At 37.3% G+C, this 16,890-nt stretch overlaps 2 pseudogenes; both read left to right on the top strand.

Moving 5' to 3' along the window:
- The first annotated feature begins 401 nt into the window (after nucleotides 1-401).
- Nucleotides 402-6,963, top strand: LOC132619988 (uncharacterized; annotated as a pseudogene).
- On the top strand, nucleotides 3,454-5,672 carry LOC132617356 (probable inactive receptor kinase At1g27190; annotated as a pseudogene).
- Nucleotides 6,964-16,890: the final 9,927 nt, after the last annotated feature.

The following is a 16,890-nucleotide window of genomic DNA, read 5'->3' as shown; positions in this document are numbered from 1 at the left end:
CAAGATTAGGCTCCAAGAAATTTTTTCTTTCTTTTCTTTCTCTTCTCCTCTTGGCCGTGCTCTCTCTCTCTCTCTCTTTTTCTCTTGTTTGTTCTTTGTTTTTCTTGAAGCTTCTATAGGATATAGATGAATATATATTACCACATGGAAATTAATTCCATGGGCTTGGGTCAAGGGCATATGGCCGGTTGGGCCTTATTTCTTTTTTTTTTTGTGCCCAATTGTTGGCTAAATAATTGTAATTCATGGCACAAGTTTCCAAAATTCCAACTTTGCCTTTGGCCTCCTTTCGTAATTCCACACCAATGTATTCATAGCCAACACAGTCATACCAAGTAAGGTCCAATTATGGCCTTATTCATTACAAGCCAAGTTATCTCAAATTTTTCGAATATGCAAAAATGTCGGATGTAACAGTGATGATCTCTTTCATTTCTTAACATTTAAGGTATTAACCTGAGTTTACTACTGCAAATGGGCCTTTTGTGGCGTTTTGACTTCTTTCATTTTAACTGATCAGCTTTTATATACAGCTTGACATTCATCCTTTAACTTTCCTTACAAAAATTTCATCAGGAAAGTGAGGATCCATAAACCTAACATGTTTCTGTGAATTTGGTCACAGGAAGTTGGCCGAATTTCAATAATAAAATTATTGTGCAAAACCAATAATTTACTGCCCATTTTTTGTGTGTAATCAGTGGTTTCAATTGCTTACTCTCATGCCGATTATCTAAAAGATGATTGCCTTTTTTTTTTCTTGTAGATATGGCTCGTGGCAGAGGTCGAGGTAGCATAGGCCGCGTAATCAAGACCTCAACTAGAGGTTGAGGTAGCGCTGGTCGAGGTAATATGCCTTCCTGTCCCCCCAGTTAGTTCTCAACAAGGTGGTACCAATTCCTCAGGTGGGCAAGACCAAGTTCAAACATGTCCTACTACTACGCCACCCATTCAAACATCAGGTCATGGTAGTACCCCGTCCATTTTTGAATCATCTCCTATAATACCTAATGAGAGCAACGTAATAGGCGAGGGTGCGTCTACTCAGAGAAACGCAATAGGTGAAGGTTCATCTGCTCAGAGTGATGCAGTAGGTGAAGGTGAGAGCAACAGTAACGTGCAGCGGACACTTATTTTTCTTTCTCCTTCAGGGTTAGTTTCTGCTTGCACCATTATTATTTTTATACTGTAATTGCTTTATAATAGACTTCATATAATGTCTTCAAATTTGTCCAGGTTGGAACCATCGAGATTATGCTCTGAGACGATAACTGAGATTTTCAAGAATGAAATTGAGCCTAATGGAGTTAACTGGAAAAGTGTCTCACAAGAGACAAGATTTTTATCACGGAGAATTTGAGGTATAATAACTGAAACGTTTGTCACTAATTACAGTTAGTGTTCAGAACGAAAAATAGTTTTTTTTTATTTAACTTTGACTATGAGATGTAGAGCTTTATTCTTAATCGAAGCTGTCATAGTAAGTAACCAAGAACATGTCTAATAATCCCTCTGTCTCAATTCCTTGCAACACGGGCAACATCTCATTCTTTTCACCTATTAGAGAAAGCCGCAGTTCTTTTACTTTCCCGTTTATTGGGTGACTGATGGTGCTTTTCTTATAACTCATGTCTTATAATTGTTTTTTGCTGAGATGATGAGTTTATTGTTATACTCTACTCTGTAAAATTATTTCAGAAGGCATTCTATTGGGATTCTTCGATTGACAGTGAAGTGAGGAAGCAATGGCGTAGAAAGGCAGCGAGAAGGTACTGTGATTTCGTTAGCTCAATAAAAAGTGAGGGAATTCGGCCAGTTTATGTTCCGAAAGAAACATGGGAAAGTTGGAAGAAATATTGGGCAGATCCTAAGGTTATTGAAAAATCAAAAACAGCTTCAAAGAATCGTCGTGGCGGTAAGGATGCAGTTGCTAGTGGGACTCACACGGGCGGCTCTATTTCCATCGGAGAGCATCACAAGAGACTTGTAAGTTAATTCTGTGGCTTAGGCGTTTGCCTAACTAAATTGCCATCATGAAGGTGAATGCCTCATCAGTTGCTGCACTATGTTTATGTTGGCAAGTGTACTTGTAAGTTATTTGTTGTTTTCGGAAATTTAGACTGCTTCATCAGTTGCAGGTTGAAAATGCTGAAAATCTATATAATTATATAAAAGAATTGGCCTTTATCTCTAATTTTCTCACTAAAAAAATTTGCTGAGCAATAAAAATAGCACATTTTCACTCATTAATTGAGTCAATTACTCATTATTTCGGGTATAGTAACAGACATAACGTATGAGAATTGGGTGCCACCGAACGGATGTAACGTATGACTTAATTACAGGAACAAGCTTTCATTAGTGTTGATCCTTTTTCTTGATCATGTCAAATTCTAAATTTTTAATATACTATGAGCCGGCTATGGCAGTTACCTACATATCCAATTAGAAAGACATGTATTCTATAATTGTGTTTATTGGACTTGCGATATAGCCTATTTGCGAACAAATTCTGAAGATAATGATCAGGATCGGTTATCCATTGACTGTATGGGTTCATGGACCGCCACAAACTAATTAATACTATTAGTTTTTAAAAAAAATTCTCTCATTTTCACCATAACTTTTTACTGATTTCCTGCCTTCAATTAGTTTTTAAATTTTCATGAACATATTCTAATATGGACTCTGCATATGTAAAAGGAATATGTCAAAATATATTCTCTACTGTGACATTGGTTGCTGTTTTTGTTGGTTTTGGAAGTTACTAAACTATGTATATTTTTTTTCTTGTATACGCTATTAAAAAGGGTCGGGATCCAACACCAAGTGAGGTACATTTGCACGTCCATACACACGGTCATGATGGAAAATCTTTTGTTGGTGAGCGAGCCCGAATCGTGCATGTGAGTCCAACATTCTATAATCTTCTATAGGAAGTTTCTTTGTTTAGTCCCATCACATTCAAGAAAAGAGCGAAAGCCAATGGCTGATAGCAATATTAGAAGCCAAACCTGATCAAAATAGTTGCACCACTATCAGCAAAACCTTTACAATCTGCTCACATAATCCCTGCACAGAAGGCAAGTTTGTTTAAAAGATGGAATCTCCTCAAAGCTACTTAAAGACACTATCTTAAACATAGTGGGAAACATTAACTACATATATAAATGATGCTTATAAGGAAACCAAGAGTAAAAGCCATGCCAGAAATTAAGACACAGTACTAGATAGGTAAAATACTTAATCACAACAAAAGTGAGTAAAAAAAACCCCGTCTGCATCCGTTAGTTTAATTTAAACACCAAACAAGTCTTGATAGGTATTTGTTAAACACTGGGTACGAGTAAGTTTTTAACATACTAGATGGAAGGGGAATGGTTAAATATCAACTCAACTACACAACCATTTGCAAAGCTATCTAATCCAAGATTAGCATTACCATTATATAAAATGGCAGATTTACAGTCATGTACTGTCTGATTTCAGTTCATTTTTTTATGTTAACAAATATGTTTTCTGAACACTCATATTTTTTTAGCAGAGTAAATCAATAATTCTGCTTTTGGTTTCTCAAAGTAGGCTCATTTCACTTCAACTTACTTCTATGTCTTTATCTGGTTCACTACCACCTGATCTTCAGTTTTGTAGTTCACTTCAATCACTTGATCTTTCTAGGAAGTCACTTTCAGATTCACTACCTGTTCAAATTTGTTCTTGGTTACCTTATTTAGTTAATCTTGATCTTTCTGGTACCTCTTTTACTGGTTCTGTACCACCTGAGTTTATTAAGTGCAAATTCTTGAACACCTTTTTGCTAAATGACAATAAAATTGCTGGATCAATACCATTTGAGATTGGCAGGTTGGACCGGTTGAAACGGTTCGGTGTGTCAAATAAAGGTTTTTCTGGTGTGTCAAATGTGGAGTTGGGAAACTTTTAATATTTATCTTAAAATCCATGTCCTTCTAGTGAGTTAAGTAATGCTTGTGTTTTTGGATGCTTTTATCCTAGTATATCATACCAACCGAGAACCGTTGGATTTTATTATCATTGAGCTGGGAATTGGGCACCATCATGTTAATGTATTAAATTTATGCATATGGTCAATTTTGTATACTTCTGCAAGTAAATCACCTTTTGGTATTCTGACTTTAGTTTCATTACTTTAAGCATCTTCTTCTGGCTGTAGAACTCAAGTGTACATAAGTTGGTTTTTTATATCAATGCTTGCAATGGTCTATGATGTAAGCTCACTCATCTTCATCTATGTAAGCTAGTTGATTCGAGATAATTTTTGTTTCTTAACAGATCTATAATTGGTTTATTTGAACTAAGTAATTTTTTGTAAGCCGCTATAATTCTTTGGCTCCTTAATGTTGAATAAAGAGTTGGATTTTTATCTATGCACCTGTTATCTATATGAAGTTCTGGTACACCAAAAAATGCAGCTTCTCCTACTCGGGACTTGGGTCCAATCTTTACCATTTACTCTTCACATCCGCTTGTTTGAAATTTTTGTTTGGTAGTAACTAGTGATTACTAAGTTCTGCACAGATTCTTTCATTGATCTTTGCACATATTTATTCGCATCTTTTAGAGAGCATAGTTAGTTGTTGAAGGGAATAATGGACTTTGTGGGAACCCACTTGGAAATAAATGTAGTAAGTTGAGTAATAAGAGTCTTGTTATTATTATAGCTGTTGATGGTGTTGGTGCTTTAGGATCTTTAATTCTTGGATTTGGGATTTGGAGATGGTTTTTGATTCAGCCAAACTAGGAAGATAGAGAGCTTGGTGATGGTAAAGGTAGTAGTAATAATGGTAGTGATTGGGTTGAAAAGTTGAGAGCTTTTAAGATTGTTCAGTTTACATTGTTTCAAAAACTTATTAACAAGATTAAGCTTAATGATTTATTAGTAGGTACTAATTCTTTTGATAGTGGAAATATTGTAATTTCAACTAGGAATGGTGTTTCTTATAGAGCTATGTTGCCGAATGGATCTGCATTAGCTATTAAAAGGCTGAGTAGTTGTAAATAGGCGAAAAACAATTTCGGTCCGAGATGAATCAGTTGGGGCAACTTAGGCAACCAAATTTAGTGCCTTCATTAGGTTTTTATATAGTTGATACTGAAAGATTTTTGGTGTATCAGCATATGCAGAATGTAAGTTTGTATTCCCTTTTACATAGTAATCTTAGTACTGGTGTTAGGAATGGTGATTTCAAGCTCGTTTGGCCAGCAAGGCTTGCTGCTGGTGCAACTAGAGGACTTGCTTGGAGAACACTTATATCTCATTATTTAGTAAGTGGTTTTCTTTTTACTAGCTCGCGAGCTTGCTTTGCAATTTAGTAGTTGCAGGTCAAGGAACTGTAAATGAATGATTATAGTGATCGTAGTGCTTGTAAATGAATGATCATAGTGATCATCTTGGTCACTTGCTGGATAATGAACCAGTGAGACATAGTTTTATTATCAAACCTGGCAGTGCACTTGCTTTTCCATATTTGCCAGCATATGACAGTTGGTAAGCATTGTAAAATGGTTTTATGAACCTCATTTTTAGGCTTTGCCAACCACCACTTCATAGCTTTTTGTATTAACCTGTCCATGGATCAGATTAATTCCACATGAATTGCAGAAGAAAGTCCAAACTTGATTAGCAATATAACCACAACTAAACAAATGGTAACTAGTCTTCTCATAGTGATTAGTAGTACAACAGCTACAGATGGAAGATAAATTCACTCCAAACCTTTTAACTGCATTATCAGTAGCCACTCTATCCAGAAGAACTCTCATCATAAAAAAAGAAAATTTTGAAAGCCAGTTTCTTGTGCCAGATGCACATGCCAGTTATTTTTATGAGGTAATAGGGGAAAGTATAACTGTTTATTGTGTGGGTGTGTGTTATGATGAAACATCATTTATTGTTTTTTCTAGGACCAGATTATTTATTTTATAGATATGTTAATTGATGTATGTTTTGAGAATACTGTTGGTGTTTCATTTAGGTATTTTCACAGTTATAGTTTAATAACTGTTTTGTTTAATTCATGGTGGTTAGTTTAGAAACCACCAATCTGGTTATATTGTTGATGTTCAGCTTTTGAATTGTTCTCTGAACTTATCAAAACTTAAAAATAAAAAATAAAAAAGAAGCTTCAGTTAGACAGAGATATCTTGAATTGTATTGAAGCTTTCAGAGCATTATTCTTGTTGTATTTAATGGTTCTCGTACATGTGCTTACTGTTAGTGAAATGAGTTTAACTAATTATCACTCTCTTTTACAGGAAAAATATCAAGAAATACTACAAAATCAGTCACAAACTCAATCTGAAGTTGATCAATGTCAAGCCTATTACGAAGCCGTATAAGGGGTAAAGAAAATAAGAATATATGGTCTTGGATCTCAAGCACACTTATATTATGGGCCGAATCTTCGTCCTTCTTCTGCATCTGATGCTACATCCTCAGTACCTCCTCTGAATGCTCAACCAGCATCGACGGGAACTTTGGATGAGTTAGTGACGCGATTAATTCCTGCACTGACTGATAGCATAATTCCTGCACTGACTGATCACTTGCTTCCTATTATTGTTGAGCGGGTACGTGGATTGAATCCTTCAGTCTCTTCTCAGATGGACACTCCTAACAACCATCCATCATCTATGGCACCTATAGTTTCAGCTCCAGCTACTGCCAACATTGATCAAGTTCATGCATCGGTTTCTGATGATGATCGTGGCTCTCCAGTCTCTCATTAGTTAGTTTTGTGGTTTGGACTTTATGGTTGTTAGTTTTGTTGTTTGGACTTTATGGATGTTGCATATGATTTTGGATTTTTCGGTTTAGATATTATCGTTGTGGATGCTCCAAACTTATTTTGCATTCTGCTATGTATTTTGGACCTTGTAGAATATTAGTTTCTATTAATTAAGTTATTACATGAGTATCTAATATATGCTTGGACAGGTGTATTTAAAATATTATATAAAATAAAAAATAAAAAAGATTTGCGACGGATTTCAAATGTTGCGACAAATTATTTTCGTTGCCAAAAGGAATGCAGAAATGTGTATTAAAAGAATTGGCTACGGAATTGGCGACAAAAACTATTGGTCGCCACTCAGAAGAAACGACGAAATAACTCATACAATTAGCGACGGAAATTATTAACATCGTGATGGATTTCATTCGTCGCTCATATTGGCAACAAATAAAATCTGTCGCCAATCCATCGTTAATCCAGCGACGGATTCATTTTTTTTGTCGGCAAATTGCTAGCTACGAGGATTTAACTGACGGATTCAATTCTGTAGTTATTCTGTAGCTATATTGGTTTAGCAACAGCTATATGCTATTTACCGACGGATTTAGTCCGTTGCTAAAACCATTTATTTTTGTAGTGATTACAAATTTATACCCTCAATGATAACGTTATCATATTGAAGTGTCTCAAGATTTCTTTCTCAACCAACAAAGAAAGTAAACCATTAAAGTAGCAACAAGATCAATATAACAACAATTTAATGTAGATACTATTTCACCAAAATTCAAGCTTCTCGCAATACCTCAAACAATATAAATTGAAAGAAAAGTTCAAGTTTAGGTGCAAATCTTGGAGCTTTAGTGCTTCTAAAGCTCAAACAAACATCAAGAAGTTATAAATTCCCAAAGCGACGATCAAATAAATATGTCGATTTCCTTAGCCAATTTACCTTAGCTTGTACAAGAGTATATATATAACTTAAATACACAATCAAATATCTAATTAATTTCAATGGTTTCAGCACATCGAAACTAAACATGATATCAGTAAAAATCAGCCTAAACTAGCAAAACAGAAATTCTAGACAGTACTACTGTCTTGTATTGTGACTCAGTTTCAAAGGGGTAAACAGCAAAAATAGACTTTGTGGTCTAATGAAAATTGTAGATATATGTCTTGGGGTTCTAGAGAAATTTAAATCACCCAAATATCACTTTCGTACAAAAATATATGCTCAACATACTAACAGTAGTACATGGAGGGTTTGTAAAATAGAATATGGGCAGCACCGTCCCTGTACTTCATCACCCCTTTTCGAGTAAATACAAGCAATACTAGGTTTTGGAGCCTAAACAAAAGTTGTAGATCTATGAAATAGCTTTCTAGATCATCTTGGCTCACTTAAAACTAACAACTAATCAGTTCAAAAACGGGATTAGTAACTTACCACAAAAAGGAGGAGTAGCTTGTGGTTCAACAAGAACAAGTCTCTTTGGTTGATTTGGTGGAAGAATCTGATGGTTTTTATGAATTATCTATGATGATAAGAAAGAGAGAGAATTGATGTTTCTTTGGCATGAAGAAATGAAAAATAAGAGGTGCTTCATGTCACAAAAGTAATTTATAATACTTTGGATAAGGATGGAAAGGGGGCTGCCCAAGTTACTAAATATCTTTGGATTAATATAAAAGTTTGCTGCCCAAAACATTATATATATAGCAACACCAATGAAACCCCTTTATAAATATTAACACAATCTAAAGGACGAAATTTTCATATATCCTCAAATTCACGTAGGGAGTGCGAAGTAAATATATCCTTACTATAAAGATATGGTCAATTGAAAATGCAAGTATTAGTTTAAAATATCGGGTTGTTACAATCTCACGTCACTCAAGTAAAATCGAGCCCAGCTCATCAAAATGCGTCATCAAATATCATCAGTATCTCAACAGTGTATCATGAAAATGAGAGTGCGTGCAATGCATGAATCAACATCAATAATCATGCTCAATATCACAAGTACCAACAAAGGGTATGCCAATAATATTTCTGAATCACAAATACCAACACTGCCAATAGTATAACTGAATCACAAGTACCAACAGTGGGTATGCCAACAATGTCATCATCGAGATGATAAAACAGAATCCAATATCTATCAACAACCCATGGTAACAAGTCAACACAATAGAATAATCAAATCATAACACAACGGGGTGGCTAGTCCAACACGCAACGGGGTGGCTAGTCCAACACACAACAGGGCCCAACCTAAGGCAATATCCAACCCAACTTCATACCCGAAGGTTCGCATGCTGGCTCTGACAATATAATTTCAATATGTGCTTCGCTATACGAAGGGTAAGCCATAACCTACCTGGATAGTCGAACCGCAAACACCAACAACTCACTCCTTCGCCTTGCCTTTCCGCTGAGCTTCAGAACCAAAGTAGTCTAGGCATATTTGAAATCTAGATTAGAAATCAAGAAGAACGATACTAATATTGCTACTATTCAATTTAGGTCAATTCTAACCCTAGAAATTGGGAAAACGGGGCCCACAATGGCAGAGCGGGAAATTTGGAAGCAAAATATCTAATTAAGAACTAGGTGATCATAACCCAACCACTAATTGCTAAATTAACCCAATTTTGAATTTGAAGCAAAACCCCCAATTTGGGTATAAACCCTAACTCTTTCATTCCAAAATTCAACACTAGAAATGGAAGATATATGATTAACAAGCTTAGATTCATCAAAATCTAACATAAACACCATCAGTTTTATAATTAATAAGCCTAGGGAAATAGTTCATCAAAACCCACTTCCATCTTCTATTACTAAGGGATTATTAAAGGAAAGGGAAAATCTATGATGATAAGGATTAATGAAATAGAAGAGGGATAGCAAGATTTACCTTTAAGAGTATTCCCAAAATATCTCCAAGAACAGTCCCCAAAAGCTCTAATTTCGAAATGGAAACAAATGAGGGTCTAAAAAGCTTTTAACACTTCATTAATTATACACACTGCCCGTCACCCGCTTTGGCGACACTGGGACAGCTCCAGCGGTCCCTCGACTGCTTCAGAGTCCAACCCAAAAATGCTTGGACCGCTCCAGCGGTACCGCTGCTGCGGTGCTGGTGCCGCCAAAGTAGGCCCCAGACACTAGAAACTTACCCAAGTTTCACAATTTGATCCGATTTTTTGACTAATTCCCAAGGCCATCTGCTCACATACTATACACATAGACACACATAAAAACACGCTACGAATGCGCCCGTGGCCTCAGAATTTCCAACGGAGGCCTCGTTGACCGAGTTAACCCTCGATGCCTTAATTCCAATTTCCCAACCCAAGTCCCAAAATGCACCCGAGTGCATTGGGAACCGAACTAAATATACACGCAAGTTCTAAATGACCATCCGGACCTCTCCGAATTGACGGAATCCCGACAAAGGTCCGTTTACCCAAAAGTCAACTTTGGGTCAACCACTTTTCACTTTAAGCCTATATTTCACAAAAGTTGCCCGAATCCCATCTAGACACCTCGAGAAGCATGCCACCGGCCCCTCGGATAAAAAATGAGCCAATCAATGCTCGGGAAATGCCGAAAAGACTATACGGAGGCTGAAATAACTCAGATGAAGACAATCGTGTGACTAATAACCTGTAAGAGTTGCACTCTATGCATTTTTCTTAAGTGTTGTTAAATTCTGCTACATATTGCTTGGGGTTCTTGTTAGTCATTTTCCTTTTGCACTAATTTCAACAAGCAGTAATCTTTTGCAATAGCAGTTATTGTGGTAGTATTAGTTGGTGTGTTGAACATTAAACTCCATGGTACTGGATGTTGTTGCTCTTCTTGAGTAGTTTCTTAAGGGAATGATGTGCCTATAGATAGAGAGTAAGAATAGAGAGCACCAGAGACCATAGAATTGTGGTAGGTGAATGCACCAAAAATGCCTTATATATATATATATATATATATATATTTTGAATCCAGGGGGTTTCTCTAGATAATTTTCTTTAGGTGAAAGCTTAGCAGCACAATGAGGAGGAAACTAAGGAATTATTTAACGAAGTTTAAGCTTTGAGATAGTGTCTACTTTTGGTGTTCCTCGTTGCTGCTAATAGTTGACTGTTTGTTTTCTTTTGGACAATTTCCTTGCTAATAGTTAGTCTTCTACATAATTTTTTACTTAGGAACTTGTTTACCCCTAAAAAGGGTATAACTGAATTTGTTAGTGGTTTAAAAGATATGTGGATTGATTTGTGATATAAAGTATAAGTAAAGAACAATAGATAGTGAAATCAAATAAAAATAAGACAAAAAATAAGTCTGGGCCGTTTGAACTCAGAAGGAATCCTTCAATGAAGATAACTCCAGATGATCACTTAGCCTTGAGGAACACTATAAACTCGAAACAAAAGAGTATAGATAAATATGTTGTATTGTTTAAGCATAAAATGTAGTGATTATTGTAATCTCAGAATCAGATGCCCTTAACATGAATGTTGGGCTCTTATTTATAGTACAAGAATCAGCCCGCTGGCTTTGATTATCTATTAATTATGACTAATAATGAGCCATAAATGTCCACTTAATGCTAATCGTAACGCTTATCTCAGATTTGATCCAATTATGTAACGGCTCTCAAACGTATTATTCTCATTCAATGATCCGACCCAATGATAACCCGTAGTAATTTCATTTCAACTGATTACTTCGGTTGAAATCGAAGTCTTCATAAAGACTTCCCGTAATGTCTCCATCATTACCGTCACATGTCTTGCTATTGATATGCCACGTGTCAAGCGATGCTTCCCCATGTATATAGATAGCCCCTCCATTTTTCGATGGAAAGCATTGACTCCGAGGAACGAATTTAAAACATTACCGAAACTATTCAATGGCGGGAACATAAACCGTCTGGTTTATCTAACTGAAAAGACAACCATTGAAACTAGCTTTAATGTACTACTGCATGACGCCGACAGTCAATTATGATACTGGGCACAAGGCTGACTTAAGTTTGCCTTGGAAATTGATGCTATTTAAACCCCCAACTCTTCAACTTCTCGGTTTGAATGTATATAAGGCAAGAAATCATAGCCTACCATCACTCATGTTCTTTCCTTCTTCAGTAAACCCTAAGTTCCAACTCCTTACCTTTTCTTCTTCCGCCGAAACTCAACTTTTTAACCATGTCTTATTTTCCCTTATTAACTCAATTTCCTGAAAATTCTGCCTTTCTTGACCGTCGTTCAGACAAAGCTCTGATGAATTCTTCCAACCTAAAAGAGGAAATTGAATTTCTTGCTACCGACATTCTTCCTGTTGGTTTCAAATATCATGATGACTGTTGTATTTCGACCCACCTAAAATCCATTGCCGAGATTGAATCATTCTTAGATGCTAAAACGATTCCCATAGTACGACGAGATTGCAATTTTGGCTCCAATAATGATGTCATCAATGTCGATGATGGGATACAGATGAACCACCATGTAGAAGGTTACTCCATGACATACACCTATCTGTTCGCCATAGGGTTTTCTTTCCCCATTCCCCAAATCATCGAAGAGTTTTGCTGCCGATACAAGGTTTGCATTGGTCAAGTTGCGCCACAGGTTTGGAGATTAGTTTATTGCATTCAACTCTTGGCTAACATAGCCTACGTTTCTTTCACTCTTGACCACCTTTTTCTTTTGTATGTCCGTTGAGTTATCCGAGGTGGTTTAGTGCACTTATATCACCGAGGTAGGCACGGTTTGATCGATCCTGAGGATGATTACAATCGAGGATGGTTACACCGGTTTGTCATGATCTGGATGGACCAACTTCACTGCCCTTTATCCGATCCCTTTCCTGAATCACGGAATCCTTCTCGTAAGTTTCTGCAAGTAATCTCTTTCTTCCTTTTTAATGCTTTTTAACGTTACCCTCAATTTAGCAAACAATTTTTTCCCTTTGTAGCGGTTTCAGTTGAACCGAAACTTGTAATAAAGATTTTTGAATGGTTTGTTGCATTACTTGATGCTTCTAACAACCTAACCTGTTCTTGGAAGATTATGACCTCCGAATGGTGGAAGTAAAAAATCACAATTAGTCTGAATCCCTTTGTTTTTTTGTTGGTTCTTGGCACCTTCAATTTTTTTTTATAACCGTACCCTTCTTATAGGACTTCCTGTGAAGAAGCCAACTTCCAAAAAGGTTCCTTCCCGAGATGTTGCTGAGGAGAATGTTCTAGTCGGAAGCATAAGCAAGAAGAAGCTTTTGCTCCATCCGTAGGCATCAGTTCTCAACTCCGTACTTAGCATTTGCTTTCAGAGGCTCCGAACAAAACTCAACAAGATGTTCATCCGTCAGTAATTATGCTTGATGAGAACGAGCAAACCAATAAAGTTAAAAATCCATCACCTATCAGTCCTGATATGGTGATTGAGAAGACATCTGAGGAGCATGTTGCTCCACTAACAAATCAACCTTCAACTTCCCCGACTTCTTTAATCAAAGAGTCACTTCGAAGAACAACACTCCACAGGATGAAACTGTCTCTTCGGGATCATCACCCCTTCCCAAATATTTTGCTGTCAAGTTAGAGTCATCTTTGACTCATTTGGCTGATGCTCTCCTCCAAGTATGTATTGCTCAAATGCTTTCTTCTTAAATTTCTTCCTCCCTCCTTTTTTTATTCCCTTATTTCTTTGTTACAAGGCTACATTTCCACTACTTTAGCCATAGAAATTGTCCATTCCTTTGCGTTTTCTCAACAGGGAGTAAATCTTTACGCAGAAAACGCACGTCTGAAAGCTGAGAATGGAAAATTGAGGTCCGACCTCCGGGATTCTAATTCCCTTCAAGCCTCCTTGACAATATGTTTGAACGATGCAATTCATTCTTTAAGAAAGCGGGAGAATTCCTCACAACCACTGCCTACTTCCTACATGGGCCTAAAAAACATGAATGCTAAACTGGAAGAAGATATGATCAGCATTCATGAACAGCTTATCAGTGTAGAAATTTCCCGTGACCGTTTCAAGGTTCGGTGTAAAAGATTACGTTTCCGTCGTGATTTAGCCACACTCGAGATGAGAAGGAAAGCTTTCGAAGAAGCTAGTGGCCCTGGATTTGATCTTCCCTCCTCACTCCTTGAAGTTATGACTGATATGAAAGCTGCTAAAATGGCCCTTGAAGATACTGATGTCTCGGACCTGTCAGGCCGAAGGAGAAAAACCCCGAGACAGTTAACATTGCCTCACAGGCTTTAGGCTTTTTCCATTTATTGCTTTATGGATAGTGGTTTTGATTCCTTCCATGTTTTGTCTGATTATTTTAACCGGAATCTTTGCTTAACCTTGGCAACAAATTTGGGTCGATTTATGACTTATCATATGACTTGTTGTTAAATTTCCTTACGAATGCATGCCTTTTTTGCTACTTAATTTTTATCCGATTATGATTTGCTATGTACAAATTATTCGGAACTAACTGCGTTGAATCAGTAAAAAATTGAGATAATCAAATCGGTAACTTCTCTTGGAAGTTACACTTTTTTCAACAATAATAACTTCCGAATTAAGCGGAAAAATGAGACGTCTCCACTTACCCATGTTCTGATGCATGTCTTATCACATTGTGACTCCGGACGCATTTCAATTTTTGATTGACAAATTGAAGCGGTGCATGTTCCCGAAGCCCATCGTAATGATGACGACTTCAACTATAAAATATTCTTCACCATTTTTACTTTCACTATTTTACCCTCAATCTTCAAATTTTTAACTCTCCAAAACCTCTTCTAAGTTTCCCGATCAGCTTCCATCCTTCCGACCACCTCTTTTTCCAGAACTCCTTCCCCGAGTTGACACTGTGGCAAAAGGTACTAAGAAAAACACTAACTTCGCTTCTACTTCGGCAAGGAACTCCTCCGCTTCTTCTTCTCCATCAACAGTCACCGGTGCCGGCGGAGCTTCAGAACCCAGAGCCTTCAATATGCTCCCTTCATCCTTCAATTTTTTTTAAAGAATTTGTAGTTAGCACAGCAAACACAAAAGATGATCAAGGGGTAACGGTAGAAGCCTATCTATCTTCTATTACTCTTGACTTTGAGAAACAAGTCTGGGAGGACTATGGCTAAGGAATGCCACCGGAAGATGACTCTACTGTTGCTCTTCAACCGATTTTCGGGAAGATAATTTCCTAAATATTTTTCCCATCGGCCAATGAATCCATCCTCACTTTTCGACCAGGTCCAATGTAAATACTTACCCTTTCACACTCAAATTCCATCCTCCAATTGACCTCGTAATTTTAGACTTGTGCCACACCTACAACGTGTGTCTAGAACAAGTTGGTCCATCCATGTGGAGGCTAATTGCATGCCTTCGCTTTTTTTACCACGGAGGCTGAGCTTCTTTTTACTTTGGATCATTTGATCCATTTACATACTCCCACATTTTTTCGTGGGGGAATAATTCGACTTCTGAAACGGGGAAAAAACCCCCATTATCTCCAGCCTCGATGAAGATTACTACTGGGGCTGGACGGAATGCTTCGTAGCAGTCCCAACTGTTGAGATCATTCCGGCAACTCACATGCCATTTTCGAAGGCATGGAACGTATCTCGTAAGTAACTGCCTTTTTTTAACCTTTTCCTTCTTTGCAGCTACCGCTTGGACTCCCACTACCATATCGAATCTACACGAGTGGGTTTAGGCTATTTTGGCTGTTTCAACCAAAGCCGATCGCTCTTGGAAAATTATTTCCAAAGATAAATGGAAGGCCATAAATCATGGTTAGTTTGCATCAGAATAATATTCTGAAGAAATTATTTCCTTTCCTTCTCCTTTACCTTTCCTTTTTTGACTTTAATTTTCTTTCTTTACTTAACAGGTCTTCCGAAGGGATCTTCTATTCCAAGGGTCATGAATGACCCTGAATTACATATGAAATCTTCTTCTCTTTTAATTTCTCAAGTTGCAGTTCCAAAGAAAACGACTGCTAAACCACCTACTACACCATCCTCTCCTTCGTCTCCGAAGAGGAAAAGAAAGCCGAGAATAACTTCTCTTCCCGATACTGCCTTATCAGCAAATGAATCTGCCGAAGCAGTTGAGGCTCCTTTTATTGTGGAAATCGATGAGGAGAAGACCGATGACGACATCCCACTCTAGAGGGTAAGGGTCTCTACTTCTCCAATTCCTGCTCCAGGAACTATTCTGGTTGTCGTTCCAACAACTACTCCACCCCCATCAACTGGTCTTGATGACCTTGACCAATTTTCCCAGGAAACCAGAGCTGTTGGGAACATAGAGTCTTTCATGAGTGCCTTGTGTTTTGAACATCTTTCAATTCCTCAGGGACTTCCTTCATTTTCAAGATCGACAAAAAGCCACTCTTCTTCTTCTTCTGCCAATATGGAGAATATCTTTCCGCCTCCAAGTGCAGACCCGACCCGATATAGAACATCAATTATTTTGTTCCTGAAGACACCAATTTTCTAGGTCGTCTGGTTGGAGTTGCCAGTTATTTGAAACCTTTAATATCAGAATCTGACAAAGCGAAGATGAATGGAGTCACTTGGAAGTACTTAATCAATGAAGGAATGCATGCGTCAAACAAAGTAAGTTTTTAAACTTACTCGGTTTATTCCTGCGTATTTCTCCAATTATCTCCTCTAATTAATTTAATCTCTTTTCGCACAGTCGTCTATTTTGACCGGGAAGGACTTCGCCTTTGCCTGGAAGAGAATGATGATTTAAAGGCTCAGCTGGATGCTCAAGAGAGGGAAATTCTTTACCTAAGGGAAGAGCTTGAGCGGAGAAATAATCAATCTGCAGAGGAGCTTCCCTCAGTAAAGGCTGAATTGATTAAGTTCAAGAATGATTAATCCTGAGCTATGGAAGATCTTGAACGAGTTTAGAATGAGAAGAACTCCTTGGAGAAAGAGGCTAATCGAATTTTTAATGACTTTGAGGACCTCTAACATGAACTTGATTTCAAAGAAGAAGTTCTATCTTTCAAGGAAAAGAATGAATCCCTTCTCTCTGCTAAAGTTAACCAACTCAACAATGAGCTCTCTATAATTGATGAAGAATGATCGTCTAA

Source organism: Lycium barbarum, chromosome 11 (assembly GCF_019175385.1).
Source record: "Lycium barbarum isolate Lr01 chromosome 11, ASM1917538v2, whole genome shotgun sequence".
Taxonomy (NCBI): domain Eukaryota; kingdom Viridiplantae; phylum Streptophyta; class Magnoliopsida; order Solanales; family Solanaceae; genus Lycium; species Lycium barbarum.
This window is presented reverse-complemented; position numbering and strand designations above follow the sequence as displayed.